The following is an 18,804-nucleotide window of genomic DNA, read 5'->3' on the forward strand; positions in this document are numbered from 1 at the left end:
ATATATATATATATTAGATCTAGATATATATATATATACATACATATATATATATATATATATATACATACATACATATATATAGATATATAGAAATATAGATATATAGAATTATAGATCTATATATCTATATATAGATATATACATATATACATATAAAGATATATATAGATATATGTAGATATATATAGATAGATATATATAGATTTATATATAGATATGTATGGATATGTATAGATATGGATAGATATGGATAGATATGTATATATGTATGTATATATATATATATATATATATATATATATATATATATATATATGCAGAGAGAGACAGAGAGAGAGAGAGACAGAGAGGGAGACACGGGGTCATGTGTACTACAACAGGTGCCTGTTGTCCAAGGCATGGACTGAACACCAGTGTTGATACTGCAGTGCTATTCCCCATTCCAAAAACACCTTACGCAGTAACTGCCACATAGGTGGTAGCCTGCCTAACACTGAAGGTATCAGAAGGGAACATGGGACACAGGTGGACAGTAGGCTCCCCTTTGATAATCACAGTGCCACACTAGTCATGTAATCTGTCTATGTGGTACGTGTCATCACAAAAGGTATGTCATCTAGGGAAATATAGGTCGGTGTTCCCCTCTACTCATCACAATGCCCCATGTGGTATGTACCTCACATGACAACTACAGCAAGTGGACAGGCCACAGACATACCTAACAAAGAGTAATACTGCCCTCAACCACATGCCCTATGCAGACTGACTCACAAAACCACAGCTAGAGTGCTTTGCATACTGCCCACCCAGAGGCTACCACTGCCAGACATACAGAGGTATGTCACACCCATAGCAGTCGGCCAACCAACATGACAACACCTCACAATCCCTCCGGGCTGCATGACCTAGGGCCCTAATCCTTGTCACTTCACTAAACAGCACATGCTGGAGGTACAGGTTCCTATCCACAAATATGCCATACTCTGGACTAAACCACCAAGCATTAACAAACAAAGCTCCTCATTAGCAGATGTCATACATACCCCTGATGATTGTTTTGGAGATAGGTAATATGCCCTGGGTGTCACCTCTGCATATCCGGTTGACAGGAGCAAGTGAAATCACATTACATGTGTGTCAAAGGGCAGGGTAGCATATGGCTAGGCTGCTCTAGGCCCTAGGGCCAATAGCGTATTACCTACCTATGACACAATGCACACACACATGTACTCAGTGCAATACCTGCTATGTGAGGTGGAATGAGTGTGACAGTGACTGTGTGCAAGGTTTGTAAAGGTGTGATAGCTTAGTGTGAGGTTGTGTCTGTCATGGTAGTTTGTGTCCTAGGTGTGAGGCCAGAGAAAAATGTGTCAGTTATTGGGATGCAGACATAGTAGGATGGCATATCTTCTGACGTAGTTCCTTGTGTACGACTGTGGTGTCCCATTGTAGGCTGAAGCAATACATGTATGCTCAGTAAGTGGTACTGCTGGTGACTCCAACTCACATATGAACTGTTGCATTACCTGAAGCTGTAGGCCTAAACTGTATGGTGTATGTTCACAGTCCCTGGTAACACTGTCTTGTGTGTTTCCTGCAGTCTGCACAGATTACATACCAAAGGCATAGGTATCTGTAAGTAGGGGCACACAGTACTATAAGGTACACAGGTAATGCTCATCTGTGTCGGCATACATCTGTGTGTTGCATGTTTGTCTGATGTGTGTGTAATGATGCCTGTACCATGCCCGCAATCACATGTGTATTACAGGGTATGTGTGTGTACCTAGCAACATGTATACTCTGTTACAGCAGTATGCCATCTATATTAACAACCATGCACATATGTTAGGTAGGGGTATGGCATCAAAGACTAGGGTGGTTTACTGGTAATACTGTAAATGTACATGACATTCATTGCATTTGATGACATATTTCTTCATGCATTAGCTTGATATATACCCCCGGGGCGAGGTTGTGCATTTATACTGGTTTGTTATATGGAGTGTGGCAGGCACTGTCAGCCAGTTGTGGGCTGAGCACTGATATGTGGTATTGAACGTGTGTATCCTCTGATAGACAGATAGATGCTATATATGGCAGTTAAGTGATATCTGTACTTCATAATGTTGTGTGCCACATGACATGCTCACACATATTGTTTAATTGTCTTCTAGGGTTATGGCTCATCAACGTAATCCATTGTATTCAGCTGCGGAGGAGCAGGAAATTCTGAACAGCCTGGTGCAGCACTATAACCTGCTTTTTTCCAGGGCCAGCCAGCACCAGCATGACCTTACTGCACTGTGGCAAGACCTTGTTCGCCGGGTAAATGACATAGGCACGCATAACCGGACATATGAGCAGGTACGCCATCACTGCAGTGATTTAATTAAACATGTCTGGTGGCATGTGTCTGATATCCATAGGCAACAGCTTGCCACAGGTGGTGGGGTGGCCATACATCCCCCCTCACCAGAGTGGAGGAGCTGCTCCTAAGTATGGTGGCTCCTGGCCTACAGCAACAACAGCATCACACATGTGTCATCATGGAGGCCAGAGCCACCCAGCAGGATGACATGGAGCATGCAGGTAATACGCCCTAGCTGTAGACTACAATTACCTGTATTGTTAGAATATGCATATGTGAGATGTGTACTGTGTGTTTAGCAGTTGTGCTGCCTAACATGTGCAATACTGATGTTTGGAATAGTATCCGTACACCTATGACTGTTGACTGTTGTTCCACTGTCATTTTGCACACTCACAGTAGCAATGCCACAGTTGTGGCCACTGGCAAACTGTGTCATATTCTTGTAGGTCCCTCTGGTGTGACAGCAGGGCAGACGATACATGCTGGTGAGTGTGTTAACACTTTAATATTGGTAATGAAATGTGCATGTCATAGGTGAGGTGTAGGCCATGTACACGTAACAGACCTACACATAATGCATGCTGTGCATGTTTGCTGTGAGACATCAATCATCTCAGTAAAGTCAGTAGCTGCCTCAATCACATGCAATGCACAGTGCAGCAGACACAATTGTGGCAACACTGTACTGCACATTGGATATGCATAGTTGCTACAGCTGTACACAACAGAACACATTTATCATACACAGTACACGAAAACATGCTACATTTGGCATTACCACACACTGGCTGTAAGGTCACACTTCAGTATCCCACATGTCATGCACACACACATGATGTACCTCAGGGGTAGAGGCCTATCATGGGGCTGTGCAACACTCTGCAAGACATAACACAGTCATGTTAGGCAATGCTCCCTATTGGGCACCTTACACACCCATATACAAGGTGGCTATGTAATTGTGAATGTAGCCACAGCACTGCAGTTAAGGTACAGCATGCTAGGCGGTGGTCTTGCACACATTAGTAGCTGTGAGTGACCACAAGATGCATGTTGATGATGGCACAGGGTACTACACCCCATCCAGTTACAGTGACCACAGTACTACTCATAGCAGTCATTGTTTTGCACCTCACTGTTGTGTGTGTGCAAACATATGCACCTATACACAATATGCATAGCATGTTGTGTGTGTTCTTACATATGCCAGTATACACAATATACACAGCAGTCACCATCCAAACAAAGTGTCACATATATGCCCTAGAATGCTAGTGGGTGTATAGGTCACTTGACACACATTGGGTATGTGTGGTGTTTAATGTTGCAGTCATATAGCATGCCATGCCATGTCTGGCACCGACATATCTGCAATATGTCCCACACTCACCATAACCACTGTACACTGGCCATGTCGAGCATTGGGATTCCTTCACGTCAACATACACCACACATCCCGTGTGTGTACATAGCATGCATGTGCTACACCCGCGCCCACTATTATCTGCTATGGACACAGACACTGTATTCAGACATGGATATCTATGTGTCACACAGATAACGCATGCAGCCATGGCATGTATACTTGTAAGTGATGGTGCACAGGGCATTGCAGAGCTGATAATACCTGCACAGCAATGTTGTGTCCATGTACACATTGTGTTCCAGGGTGTAGCCAATCACTGAACAACTACACAGTTGCATCAAAGCCATGTATACTGCCATTTAATAGGGGCATCTACACTTGCACTGCATGGTCTTCTGCAACACATATTCTGCATGCTGACATGTGTGTGGTGACTGTTTACCTTGTGATACTGACACCCACCTTCACCCACTATAGAGTATGTGTTGGATTGCTGGTATGTGTGTGTATGTGCTGTAGTGAGGAGTGTATTAGTGTTCATGTGTTCATGTGTGCATGTGTGCATGTGTGCATGTGTTCATGTGTGCATGTGTGCATGTGTGCTTGTGTGCATGTGTGCATGTGTGCATGTGTTTATGTGTGCATGTGTACACCGGAACCGTGACTTGAGCAGACCAAACACATGCTCTATTACATTACGTGTTTGTGCGTGTGCCTCATTATGGCCTTCCTGTTCAGGTGTGTGTGCATTTCTGATGGGTGTCATCAGCCACGGCTCCAGTGCAAAGCCAGCATCCCCCACTAGGTGACCATGTGGGATGTCCCCATTGGCAAATGTCTGGTACAGCTGCATCAGATGCCAGATATGGGAATCATGGTAGCTTCCAGGGCAGCCTGCACACACATTCAGTATTATGCCCTGGGCATCACGCATGACCTGACAGTTGATGGAGGGGAAGCCCTTGCAGTTGAAGTAGACCCTACCCCGCTCGCCGGCTGGTGCTTTGATGCATATGTGCATGCAGTCTATTGCACCCACTACCTCAGGGTGTTCCGCTATTTGCTGGAAGAGATGCATATTGCTGGCCAATACGTCACGGGAATTGGGGAAATATACATGATCACCTACATGTGCTGACATGGCATCCAGGAACTGGTGCAGTACCCTGGATGCTGATGCCTGTGATATCCCCATCATATCACCAGTTGGTTTCTGGAAGGTACCTGTTGCTAATATTCTTAGGCCAACACATACCTTGGTTTCCACTGGGATGGGTTCCCCTCTGTTGGTTTTGTGTGTGAGGCGTGGCCTGCACACCTCAACAATTTGCTGCAGGAGGTCTATGTCCACTATATAGCACTCCACTATCTCCAGCTCATGCAGCCCATGGTAGGTTACCCTGGGCCTGTACACTCTTCTCTGTCTCCTCACTGTAGGTTGTCCAGCAGCATTTCCATTGTCACCACCCTCAGCATGTTGCATATGTCGACTTATAACAGCAATGGCAGTCCCTAACATTTCTTTGTCTCAGTAAAGCTTTTTCAGTTTTCACTTATATTAGCTTACTGCAGTGTCTGTTGTTAGAAACATAATGGACTGTTGTTTGCAAAGTTTTAAGTGCTAGGCTGGGCTGGGCTAGTGTACTGCCTGTGTAATTGCCTGATTCTGATTGTTTTCACCTGCTAGCTCTGCTAGTACTCCCTGGTAGCTTCCTACTATTTGTTGTGCTTCCTTTTTCCTTTCTGTTTCCTCAGGGGGGAGCACTGTGCACACAAGCGCAAACATACGCACACCAGCTAATACGGGCGCACACATGCTTACATGGACTAAAACTTGCTTATTCGGGTTTAAACGTGCGCACACCAGCGCAAACGCACTTACAACTCTTTAAACAGCCTTATACATGCTTACTCCAGTTTAAACGCGTGCACTCATGCTTACACGTGGTCACTCTGTCTTACTTGGGTTTACAGGTGCACACACGCGCGCATGCACGCTCAGTAAGAAACTTTGGTGTTATCCTTGGCATACAGCTTCCATTTCTTGCCTTTCCCTAGCCTACCTGTTGACACACCTCTTTCCATGATGTGTAAATGACAGCAGACACATGCCACTCTGCTCCAATGAGCTTCACTTCTTTCATACATACCCCCCTCGTGATGTCACCTATCTTCTACTCTGTTACTCCCCTTATCCTACTCCTACACTCCACTGACTGTGCTCATTTGCTATGTAAACTTGCAATTCACTATCCTAACCCTCATTTACATAGGATTGCCTACTAATGCTTGGTTACATCTCTTAGACTGAGCTTCCCCCCTTAGCAACCTCTACTCGGTGGCCATGTTGTCTTCAGCTTACCATTCCCTTGCATTGTACATTAACAATTTAAATAAGATCCACATTTGTGGGTTTTCATTTTTAGTTTTCTGGGTTTTAGAGCGCAGCCCATTTGCGCTGCGCAGCTCTATGCTTAAACATCGGAAATCAGAGAAAAAAATAATTATTTTTATTTTCATATTGCATCAGGAAACATTTCCAATGGCCGTATATTTGGCCATTGGCATGCTTCCTGCACTGGATGCAATCTTTATTTGGAGCTGTCACGGCTCTGTTTTGCTATTTGCAGAATGGTACTCAGTTGTCAACTGAGTACATTTCTACAAATAACACTGCTCTTAATCGGACAGGTTTGGGTTTCCTGAATCACAAATCTACCTTATTTTCATGCCTTTTGCCTGCAATTGAGGTAATTTGCATATCCCAGCCCTGTCTGTGTAAGAGCCATTTTAGGAACTCTCTTGCACACCCCTGCAGGCTGTTCCTGGAGCGCTCGTCAGACATGATGGCTGCATGGAGTCTTACTCTACTCTTAGACTCTGTGCAAGCCTTCATGAATCCGGCCCAATGTCTCCTTTTCTCATTTTTCGACTTTTTAAATTGTCAATCAAATTGTCTTGACTCTACAAATATCAACATTTAAAAAAATGTGATAATCTGAACTAGATCAATCTGAAACATTTTGGAATGAAGCATTCAGTGAGTGTACGCCACCTAGGATGAATGGTTATGAATTTATAGCAATAGTTCTGAAGTCCAGTATGACTGAGGTTATGAAATATGGTTTGGGAACAAACCAATTGTCCAAGGACCTCTTTGAGTAAAGGGCAAGTTGGAATAGTAATGGGAGCAATGATGGTAGTGGAAGAGAGTTAAGGTGGTGGGGATGGAATGGTTAAATTGGGGAAAGTAAGAGGGTTGGGAGGAAATGAGGTAAGTGCAAGAAGGGGCTTAACTGGTTTTATGTGAGTGCAACTGCATAATGTTTCAGATTGTGGCACGAACTTGTTATATTGTAGGCTTACATCCGAGATGACTGCAGGTACTTTAGGGACAGGTAGGCCTTGGGTTAATAGTAGTGTGCATGGTGGAGGTGGGTAATGGTCATATACTATATTTTTTCTCTCTTCTTTCAGGACTGTACACATTCAGTGGCTGGAGAGTGTGTGTGGGAGTTTGGGCTTTGGTTTGTTTGTATGGCTGGGATAGTTCTCCCCTCGGGCTGTGGGAGTATGCTAATGCGTCAGTCAATTAAGATGAAATCTGGGACATAACTCAATTATTACTTGTACTTATGGATGAGTAATGATATTTTAAACCCACTGAAGTCTTAATTTGATCGAATACCTGGAATTACAGTTTCTGCACGCCCTGGAATGAAAGTGATATTTCTTTACACATCAAAATTTCTGCCAGCAAATAAAAGTAAATATTGCTAAAGGATGGTCGCTGGTGGTGGTGGTTTTGTGGCTCAAAGCTTTCTGTGACTGGGTTCCTTCTGGACAGGCCGCAGGTCATGGGGGTTTTGTGGGCTTTGAGGCAACGACAAGGAATGGTTGTTCACCTCGCGTGCATGGTGTGGTGAGGATGGTCACAGGAGCGGAGAGGAAATAGTATTGATGTGCAGATGCTCAGTCTGCCTTGAAGCCCCCTTTGAGAAGGAGAACACACTGCAGTTTAAAAAGAGGAAACAATGTTGGCTGGGATTCAGTTAAGAAATTGTTAAGCTTTCAGGTTAATTATTATTTATATATTAATAAACCTATGAGACTGAAGCAGCAAGGTGTTTAAATATGTCAGTTTTTTTCTTTGACAAGATTGCGGAGGGCCCAAGATAGATATAATAATACAAGTTGTTGCGTCTTTCGGCTTTTCCCGGTTAGGGGTCACCACAGTGGAAATCCGTTCCACTAATGATTGGCAGTTGATTTTTACATGCCGAGTTGCCAGCCCTGATGCACAACCTTCAATGAAGGTACGCCCATTCACGCATGTCTCCACGTAGAAGACGCTCTAATTGAGAATCGAACCGGACATCATCTTACTGCATGTTAGTTACTGGATGTGCTTTGTTATTTTCTGAGGACTAAGTCTGCTTGGAAAGACTGTGCAATTAAACAGAGAAACTCAATTTCATAAGAAATATTTGGTGATTGCTAAACAAAAATCATAGCTGAACAATGCAGTCACCAAGGATGAAACTTTCTAAACTATCTACTACTAGATGCACTTTAAGTAAGATTGTTGATCAATAAAGAACTTCCTTGGTTTTGTGTGATATCGGTAGGGAAAATTCGTCAGTCACATTGGTGGTTGTGATTTAAACAGCATTCCCACTGGTAACTCTTCTAGCATTTAGTTCCTTTGTGTGGTTTTAATTGTCTAGCAGTACATAATAACTGCTGTTGGAGCATGCTGTAAACACGGACAAAAGATCTTTTAGTTTAAACTATTGTTCTTTCCTCTGTTGAAAGCAAATTGGTATTGATATACTTCCGTAATCTCAATTTCTACAACAGTTTGAGTAGTGTTTGATTCTATATTATTCATGTTTATTTAAATGCCTCCTACATCTGTTGTGTGTGTAGGGGGCATAGCCTTGGATAGTGTTTTAGAAGGGGTGTGTGGCTAAAGTTAGTATTGTTTTCTTTTAAGCCACGTGTGTTCTTTTTTAGTGTAAATTTAATTAAATAGATTAATTGAGTTGGGTGTTTCAGCATATGTGTTGCATGCAGAAAGGCACTGTCAGTGGATGCTTCTCTTGTTTAAATTTAGTTAAAATGGCTTAAATGATACAGCAAGAAATTAAATGTAGCTGTTACTTGGTGTTTCAGTATATGTGTTGCGTTTTTATCTCGTGCTGTCTAATATACTTAAGTTCTATATTACACGTATAAAGTAGGTTGCAGCACGAGTATGTAATTAAGAATAATGCAATAGCTTTACGTTAAGGTATGCCTCACAGTGCATGGGTCTGAGTCTCATTTCTGAGATATGTTAAATTGTTCTTCTCATAGATGACGGAAGCATGTGTTTGCATCAGCTGGTGGCCCAAAGAGAGTGGACTTGACAGGTGATGGATGTTGCTGCAGTGGATGTTCTGGCCAGTGGAGTGATGCACAATGAGGTCCAGATGGTGGAAGTGCAGAGTTTGCATCAGCTGGTGGCCTGAGGGAATTGGACTCAACAGTTAATGGATGCAGCTGCAGTGGACCTTCTGGCCACTAGTTTGGTGTGCAGTGAGGTCACAGGTAATGATATATTGTTAGTTGCTCAATTTAGGCATGCCAGAGTTGGTGTGGTTTGAGAGTAGTGTGGGGACAGATGAGCATGAGGTAAATCAGAGGCAGGGTAAAGCAGGTGGCGAGGCTGACGAATGACAGCAGTTTAGGGACCCCCTTTTTAGTGAAGGAGATAGATTCAAGAGGAGATTTTTGGTCATGAGGAGGGTTTAGGTTTGATTATGGGGAGTTCGGGGTCGTCCACCGGCAGGGTGGAGTCACAAAAGTGTGAGGTTGCATTGGGTTTTGGGATCCGGCTGGGTGATGGGTTAGCTAGGCAGGCCCTGGGGCAAGAAAAGCAGGGGTCTTTTGACATACTACTTTTAATTAAAAGAAAGATCTGGAAGTGGGAGTATGTCGATATTTTGAATTAATTGATGTGGATGGGGTTCAATGTCTGATGGAATTGGAAACCACAAAGAGTAAACACATTTGGAACTTTAGCGGCCTCGGGGCAGAGGAAGATAGATAGACTGTGGCCAAGGACAACTGGGTGTTAGGCTTTATTTATTATATGGCGGTTCTGTTGGAGAAGGATAATGTCTTTGGCCTTACCACATTTGGCTTAATTTCTCATAATCTGTGAGGCACAGTGTCTGTGGGCAGGGAATGCCTGGTTGGGATTTGATCAGATGTTTTGGAAGTGGAAGCTGGTGGATCATTTGCTGCGTTGGGATGTGAGACATCCTGACATTTGACTACCCACTATGGTAGATAGCCTTGGAGCCATTAGCAGAGGGGTTAAGTTAGTCGGGGTCACCTTTATAATTTCTTGGATTTCAGGGTAGTCTGTGCAGGGGGATTTTTTGGGGCAGAAAAAGGGGTGCCCTTTCATGGGTCAAAGGCAAGCCCAGAGGATGCATTTTCCCATTAATGTGCAGGTATTGTTTCAGCTACTCATGCAATTTCCTGATTCAGCAGTTGCAGTTGAATTAATAGATGTTTTTTTGGGGGATTTTCTGTTCAATTGGGGTGGGAAAGGAGCGGTAAATTTTTAGGAATCTGTGTTCCTTGCAAGGGAAGGAAGATATTTGGTCAAAGGCAAGCCCAGAGGATGCATTTTCCCATTAATGGGCAGGTATTGTTTCAGCTGCTCATGCAATTTCCTGATTCAGCAGTTGCAGTTGAATTAATAGATGTTTTTTTGAGGGATTTTCTGTTCAATTGGGGTAGAAAAGGAGCGGTAAATTTTTAGGAATCTGTGTTCCTTGCAAGGGAAGGAAGAGATTACAGAATTCTTGGTGGAGAACGAATGGTGGGTGGACAGGTTACTGGAGCCATTTGATATTCCTTCCTTAAATTGGAGTTGGTTCCAAGTAGACAAGGAATTTCATTTGATTCACCATCGATCTTATCCCAAGGACAATTCTGTATATGATTTTATTTTGGGAGAAGACATAAAGTCAGTTATGCATATTTGGATGATGCAGTGAATCTTTTAGGAGTTTACTGACCCATGGTTGGTGAAAGCAGATACTGAATCAGTTTTTATTAATTACTAGTTTGAGACAGAGAGTGGTTGTTACTGGGCAGAGTAGTTGGGTTTATGTTTTACTTTGACAAGGCTATGCTGATGAGATGCTCGGTGGCCTGTGCTACTTTGACAGGTTTAGCACTGCTCTCCATTGGATTTGAGAGCAGTGGGTGGGCTGCCAGGAGGTGGTACATTTTCTAGATAACTTCTTAAGAGTAGGTGAAGGGTTTGATGGAGCATTGGAATGTAGACTGTTGTTTTTTTTTTTTTTATATTGACTAGGCAGAAGTTAGAAGTCTCAAGCATGGCATTGTTGTTTTCTGGGATTGCTAGTGGATGCAGGCCGTGGTTTGTTTTGTTTACCAGATGTAAAGGTAACATGTTTGAAAGAGAAGATTCAGTGGTGAAATCCAAGGACAATGTGTGGATTTAGGGTGTTATGGAGTTCTTCAGGCTCCTGACATTTTGCATGTTGGGAAGTTCATCCTGGTCATTCCTTTTGTGGGTTTGTGGTCTTTTTGATGAACAGGAGGGAAAAGCAGACATCACTGGGTGAGAGTTAATAAGTTGGTATGTGCTGATATAGCAAAGTGGTTGTCTTTTGGAGCAGTTTAATGGTATGGCTTTTTGGTAGGCAGATTGGGTTGCTCAAGGGGGATTTGCAATTGTTTACTGATGTGGCAGGAAGTATTGGGATGGGTATATTTTGGGGGGGATGGGTTGTGGCTCACTGGCTTGCAGGGTGGAAGGGCAATTGGAGGAGGGATTATGACTGCATGGGGTTCCAATCTGGCTGGCATTGAAGTTTTAGCCGGAGACGTTGTGGGAGGAAAAAGCATTGATTTTCATTCGGACCATATGGCAGTAGAATGAGCTGCTGGTGTTGCCAGAGGAGGTGTGAGGTTGGCTTGGAATGAACAGATGCTTGGTACAGGAATCCTGGATAACTTTTAGAATGAATGCATATGTGAGGGCATTTCATGACTTTGTTAAATTTGTGTTGCAGCTGCCTGAGGAGGAAGGAGTTTGGTGGGAAGGATTGTTGCTGAGATATTTGATTCAGGTTTGGGAACAACGTAATGCAGTTCAGTCAGTCAGTGTGACCTTCACTTTGATTAGTATAGTTGCACAGTTGACTGGGTTATTTGACTTTACTAAATCTTGGACTGTTGTTCATATGTTGAAGAGTTGGTGTAGGGCTGATAGTGTGAAGACTGACAGATGATGGCCACTGATAAGATGGGCTTTGAAGGTTTTGCTGTGGGGATTAGCGTTGATAAATGGGGATTCTTTGGATTATACTTTATGTGGGACATTTGCTTTAAGGATGTATTACTTAGCTCTTAGGGTGTCAGGGTTGTTTGATCACTAGTTTGATGGGATGTTTAGTGTTTTTTTATTGAAATTCTCATTTAGGTCATTTTTATATCCATTGAGTAGCAAATGGGGGGCTGCAGTTAGGCCGGTTGGTATGCAATTGGGTTTGCATTGTTTCAGGTGGCACTGGGCTCTTTAGAGTCCTGGTGGTACATTTGGCAGGTAATGATCTGGGAATAATTCCAAAGCTACAGATGGTAGTTCAGATAAGTGTGGATTTGTTTATTTTAAAGAGATTATACCAGGCATGTGTATTGTGTGGTCAGAGGTAGTACCATGGTTATTTTGGCTTTAGAGAGGGCTCATTGGTTTTGTTAATGTTAGGCTAGTTACGCAGATTGCTGCTTTGTGTATTTATATGATAGGGCATTGGGATGTCGATGACAGGGATCCAGTTGGGTTCAGAGAAGATGGAGTACACCTGAATGATTTTGGTTTGAACATCTTTAATGTGCATTTAGATTTGTTTTGGAGGGATTGCTGAAGGTTTTGGAGGGAATGAGGGGGAACACCCTATGTCAGGCTGATTGGCGGAGAAGATGGATAGGTTTGTGTTTAATTCAATGAGTTGGGGAAAGAAATTGAGAGTTGAGATGCTGTTGATAAGGAAAAGTAAGTGAGCAGAGGTGAGAACATTGCTTATTTGGTTAGGGTGAGTGAGGATACGCTGCCGTAGTAAATGTTTATATGGATGTTCATGCTGTGATGAATAAATTATAATATTGTTCAATAAAGGTATGTTTATGGAAGATTAATAAAGGTCATCAAATGTCATTTGGGGAGGTGTATTTTTTTGGAGGGGACCGGGACAAACATTTTTAAACAGATATGACACACAGGTCAATAATGTGCACAAAGTAAGCTATCTCCTGATTAAAAGTTCTTCTTTGTCTCAGATGGCACTGACTTCCTACTCCGTTAGCCTCCACAGAACAAGATGTACATTGCTCAGTTGGTACTTGTCATTGTGACCTGTCTACCATGTGTTGTTCAGACTGCACTGGCAGTTCACCATTTTATGTAACATTTGCTGTGATGTCTTTTGTCATAAGGCTACTGCATATGCCATTCCAAGCATTAGCTTCTTTTAGCCAAGCATCACATTATGTGCATTGATGGTCTGGATAAGATAAAGGCTTCAAAACTTTGTTCACCTTCATCTGGTGGTATGTTTGTATCATGTTATTCTTTGTAAAATGCTCCTCCTCTCAATGGGGGATGTGAAAATATCTTTAACTGTGGTCAGTGGATAGTGTGCACTGTAAAGCAGTGGAATCACGGTAACCATAAAGCTGTCGCAGTGTCGTATTTCTCCTGCCTTACTTTTCTTCAGGTAAGGGACAACGATTATGTCCAGTCATTTCACTAAATGTTAAACAACTTCATCTGCCTTTACAGCTCTCCCTCCATCTTTGCATCTCAGCGCATAGGCTAACATCCTGGCTTTAGTAAACTTAGGAGAGGGTATTATCTTCCAACCAAATTTTCTCTGTGGCATTTTAGAGTGATTTTTTGAGACATATTTTGACATCTGCTGCATGTTTTCATTGTATATCTGTGGTGGCATCTTTTTCAGTTTCTGTCATACTAATTCCAGCTTTATAGTAGCAGTTTAGGTCAAACTTTGTGATTCAATCTATTGCAAATAAGGCTGACCCTATATTGTCACCAAAATACAAAATAAAACATAGACTTAATCTTCATGTTTCATAGCATATTTCTCATCTGTCTAGATTTTCACACAATTACTAGAGTTTTGTTTCACATTTATGATCTGTTCATGAACTTATTTATTTGCAGATGTTTGAGTAATGAAGCCACTAAATGACAGACATTTGAATTTCAGACTCCATGGTCTTCAGAATATGCATATGAATATAAATCCTGTTATTCCACTAACTTTCTGTTTCATAAGTACAATATTTAAAATCTGTCTCTGATTGTGGGTCTTTGATCCCTCAATTATGTCTGGCTTTGTCCAGAATTATTGCTGAAAGACGTATGTCCCACATACATCTTAATTGGAGCAAGTATTATCATTCAAATATTAGCAATTCTTAACATATATGTATGACAACGTTTGCACAAAACTACTTGTTTGAGTATGCATTATATCTAAACACATATATTCTAGACTGCAATAGTATTTTCTAAATGTTATTTGCACAAAACATCAAAAAGTGTTTTCTGCAGAGGGGAAAGCCAACCCTGCACCCCCATGTGACAATCGGTTTGTCTCACCCTCTTATTTTATTATTTTAAGTATAAGGTTCTACCACCTTTTGAAATCCAAGTTACAAAAAAATAAAAAAGTTAATTGCTCTTTCTCTGCAGTCTTGCAGTACAATTAAACAAATAACACACTTTCACTTCTACTACAGGTCCTCAAGTAACCACGTTGCTGAGCAGAAGTCCTTGAAAATCAACCTCACAAAAAAAATAAATGTAAGTGCATATTGAAGGCAAGCAACCCCCCAACCTCTGGCACACAGTCATGGAAACTTATATATATACCAACTCCAGTAACAGAAACATACAAAAATAAATAAATAAATAAGTGAATTCTCTAAAAGAAAGCAGTCATTGCAGGCACACATTTGAAATCAAATTTGCAGTGATTTCATATGGAAAACAGAGATAAAGGAGTTTAATTCCCTGAGTTGTGCTCAGTGATTTTGTTGCATGGGAGGCTGCATTTTGAGGAACAGTAATGTACCACAATCAGCAAACTAAGCTTTTGAGTCAATGCGTCAAACCAACACAGCTGAACAATCTAGAAACAAGAGCTTAGGATTCAAGTATGTGAAGGTAATCTCCTCAGATTTAGTATAAGAGTTTACTTTCATTCAGGCATTAGAAATGGTGTACTAAAATACAACCTTGGGTCAGCTGTCAGTAAGTTTGTCATCATGAGAGCAGGTATAAGCAACAAAATTATGATTACAAAATAAATGGTCACATCTTACAGAAAAAAATGTCACTATCATTAAGGGTCTGGGCACATTGGTAAATAATGTCAGCTTTGAGAAGTGTGTGTTTGACAAAGTCAGTAAAGATTTTTATTAGCCCATGTAATTCTACAGGATAAATCTTTTCATTACATACCTTTTATGCCTCACAGCTGTGACCCATTATTAAATGCAATGCTGCATTTTGTAGCCTTCAAACAAGACACCTTAAAACCTTAAAGTGATGCAATGATTATTCATTAATAGAAAGTATCAGAAAGTTGACAAACTTAAGTCATTTAGAAATGCCTCAGGCTTAGTCAGTACACTCAGTTTCCTATAGGTTAATTGGAGGTGACCCCTGCCTTATCTGTAAAGGAATATTTGGTCCAGTTCTATTTGGAACTCTAAGCCTGATAATGTAATATTAGGTCAAATGACACTAAACTGTGTAAGCATAGTGCTGAAAATAAATATATAACCTAATAGAAAAAAACCTGCAATACAGGATAGGATTTGTTATTATCAGAAGTCACCATTTGTTAATTTTCTTAAAAACATGCCTGGTGATTCATTAAAGGACCATCTCCCATGACACTGCATTTTGCAATTCAAAGACATTAACTGCAATGTGGAAAGAACTCATTATTAGATAATTTGCATGTTTATGAATCACAGTTAACTATTGCAATGTGCAGATCATTGCCAATGTACCTAATACTATATTTAACTTCTGCAGCTGCATCTTGTAGCCATATGCATCTGTCACCCTCAGTCACTCGTCCACATACAAATACACATTCAAACACAAAGACATACATGTCACAGTCCCTGTACCTGTCCTTGAGTTGTCTGCCCTTTCCCTATGTCTCGAAAGATGCAGTCCCATGTTGCAAGTCATGTCACTGGTGTCACCTGTTTCCCCCCACCTCAGTCCCTGTACTACTTTAAGTGCCGATAAGGCACAAGTGTAGTATCCCTAGTGGCTAGAGGTCCCTCCCCATCCAATATTATGGAATACGCTTGTTAGTTTAGGTGTGTGGTGAGTTATGATATTCACCACAATCCACACCCACACTCACACACACACATATACACATCACACATACAAACACATGCCCCTACCCACCCTGTTGTAGTAACATACTCATCCATTCATCCATTCACACATGCGCATGCACACACCTACCTGACCCCCCCCCCCCAATAACTACCCTACCACTATCTCCCATTCAGGCACACATTCACATGCCCATCCCATGCACTCATAAACATGCCTCCCACCAGTACCTACCTTTTCCACAATGGATGAACATGGCCTTTTGGCCATGTTTACTGTCACAATGTGATAGCTCAAATTATACTGATCTACATGTCCAAGCAATTTTATGATTCACTTGACTTAGAGATGCCTTTCTGGATGGAGTTCCAGGAGAGACAGCATATGGCTAATTAGCATATGCCTATTTCTGAGCTTTCTCATTAGCATACAGCATGGCCACAGAGCCATTCCTACTTAGTACTGCACAGCTTCATGCTAGAGCACCATGCCACATAGTATTAGGGTTGCATCTGAATTCAGACCGGTAACCACAACATTTACATGAGATGTACATGTCATGATGACTTTTCTGAATTCCCCTATTATGTTTCTGACTCTGCCTATCTATATATCCAGTCTGTAAGTAGGTAATATCAATATCAAGTTACAGCAATGAACCTACTGAATGCCAGTAGGTCGTAAGTTTGACAACTAAACCTATAAAGCTCTGATCTTCCCAGCTATAAGTCTGATGCAAACTGGATTTGCAGGTTTGATTGTAAACAGTTTTTTGTAAACTTTTATTTAAATAAGAACTTCTTTATTTTTTGTCGCAATGCACAACTCTCAATCCAAAGTAACTTCGCTGAACGTTATGATCATGTCAAGTACTTCGCCCTCTCCATGAAAAAAAAATACTTATTATGCACTTTAGAGATGCAAACCAACTCTAACAAAGAAATATGTATTGTTATTTATTTATTTATTTTTTTTTTTGCTGTTTTCCAGGTTAGTTCCACTTGCCCAGTAACCTGTTTTCACTGGAAACTCAAGGTGGTATTAGTACTGACCAGGGGAAACTTAGCTAGTGTACTTTCTCTTCTCTTTTTCAGTAATGGCCATGAAATCCTTTATATCCTCCTGTGCTGCCATCTACTCAGGCAGAAAGTACCTCAATTTGACTTCTAAACTGAAGAACAGCATCCCCCACCGCCACCTTTTTCTTGCACTGTAGAATCTGTACTGGAAATTAATCTACGTAGTTGTTTTGAGAATAGAATACACAGCCTTTTGATCTTCTATCACCCAAGGTGAATATGGTGCATGTTTACCCACTGATAAGCCACAGTACTTGAAGCAACCAGTGTTTGACTTAATGCATTCTTCTTTCTTATTTGTACTTTGATTCTAAGCTGTGCTGACTGTCATCTGGAATTTGGTTGAATTTCAGACAAAAACAATATCAAAATGGAATGCACAGCATTCCCAGTCTTGCTTGGGAGTTCCCTGAAATAGTCCCAAGCCTCCTCAGAGGTGCTGGCCTTACTAATTCAGAAACACTGACTTACATCTCTCCATATCTGAATTGTGGCTTTTTCTTTAGAGATACAAAAACATGCTCATTCCATTTAGATTGAAGCACATCTTGTAAATCACAAGCATCTCCCATGACACTGTACATATTTGTAAGTCAAAAGTAACAGAAATACAAAGTCTAGGGACCTGAATTTTGTCTGTGACTTAAATAGAACATGCTGGAGAGAGATATGTGTCCAGAAGATTGACCCTCCTGTGCAACTGGCTTCCCTTCCATGTGAAGCTAAGTTCATCTATTACCCAGTTTAAGTGCAACCTTGATCAGTGGATGGAGAGGAGGAAATTTAAATCAGGCCTGGCACTCATGTCCCTTATGGACAGAAGTAGCCTACAAATGCCTGCCCTTCAATGTCCTATTTGGATACAGGACATAATTACTCTTTCAGGAAAATTTGCCTAGACTTGGAAAGCGACCCCCCAAGTCATTAGCCTAGTAACAGTCTATGAATCTATGAATCTCCGCCAACTATTTGTGGTGATGCTGATATAGTAGCTGTTTTTTAATGGTAATTTCTTTTGTGTTGCTTCACACCATGAGCTATTCCATATTACAATTACTTAATACATCTGTACATTTCCCACCAAACTAGATGCAGTCAGCTATTCTGTACAGTTCAGCTTTGTACACTGTGTTGTCTTAGAAAGGAGGGCAGCAGTTGTATCATGACTTGTTGAATGACAGGCATGGATCAGCCCCTTTAAGTTCATTGTATATCAACAAAGCTCATCATGAAGTGTCCCACTGTACAGTATCACTGTGTTTTATCTCCCTTCATCCTCAGTAATTATTGTCAGTGTTTCCACAGCAAGCCTAATGTGGCATTACCTTAAAGACATTTAAAGTATATTAATGTCACAGGAGCTATTTAAAGAGAGCACCTGTTATAACATCTTAGTTTTCTTCTTCCAGTACAGCCCACTGCTAATTAGAATAATATGTCTTTGTAAAACAGGAAACTGGGCAAAATATGTAGCATGTGTAGCAGAGACTATGCTGTAGTG

Source organism: Protopterus annectens, chromosome 1.part0 (assembly GCF_019279795.1).
Source record: "Protopterus annectens isolate FY-2018-M chromosome 1.part0, PAN1.0, whole genome shotgun sequence".
In the NCBI taxonomy this organism is placed as follows: Eukaryota; Metazoa; Chordata; order Ceratodontiformes; family Protopteridae; genus Protopterus; species Protopterus annectens.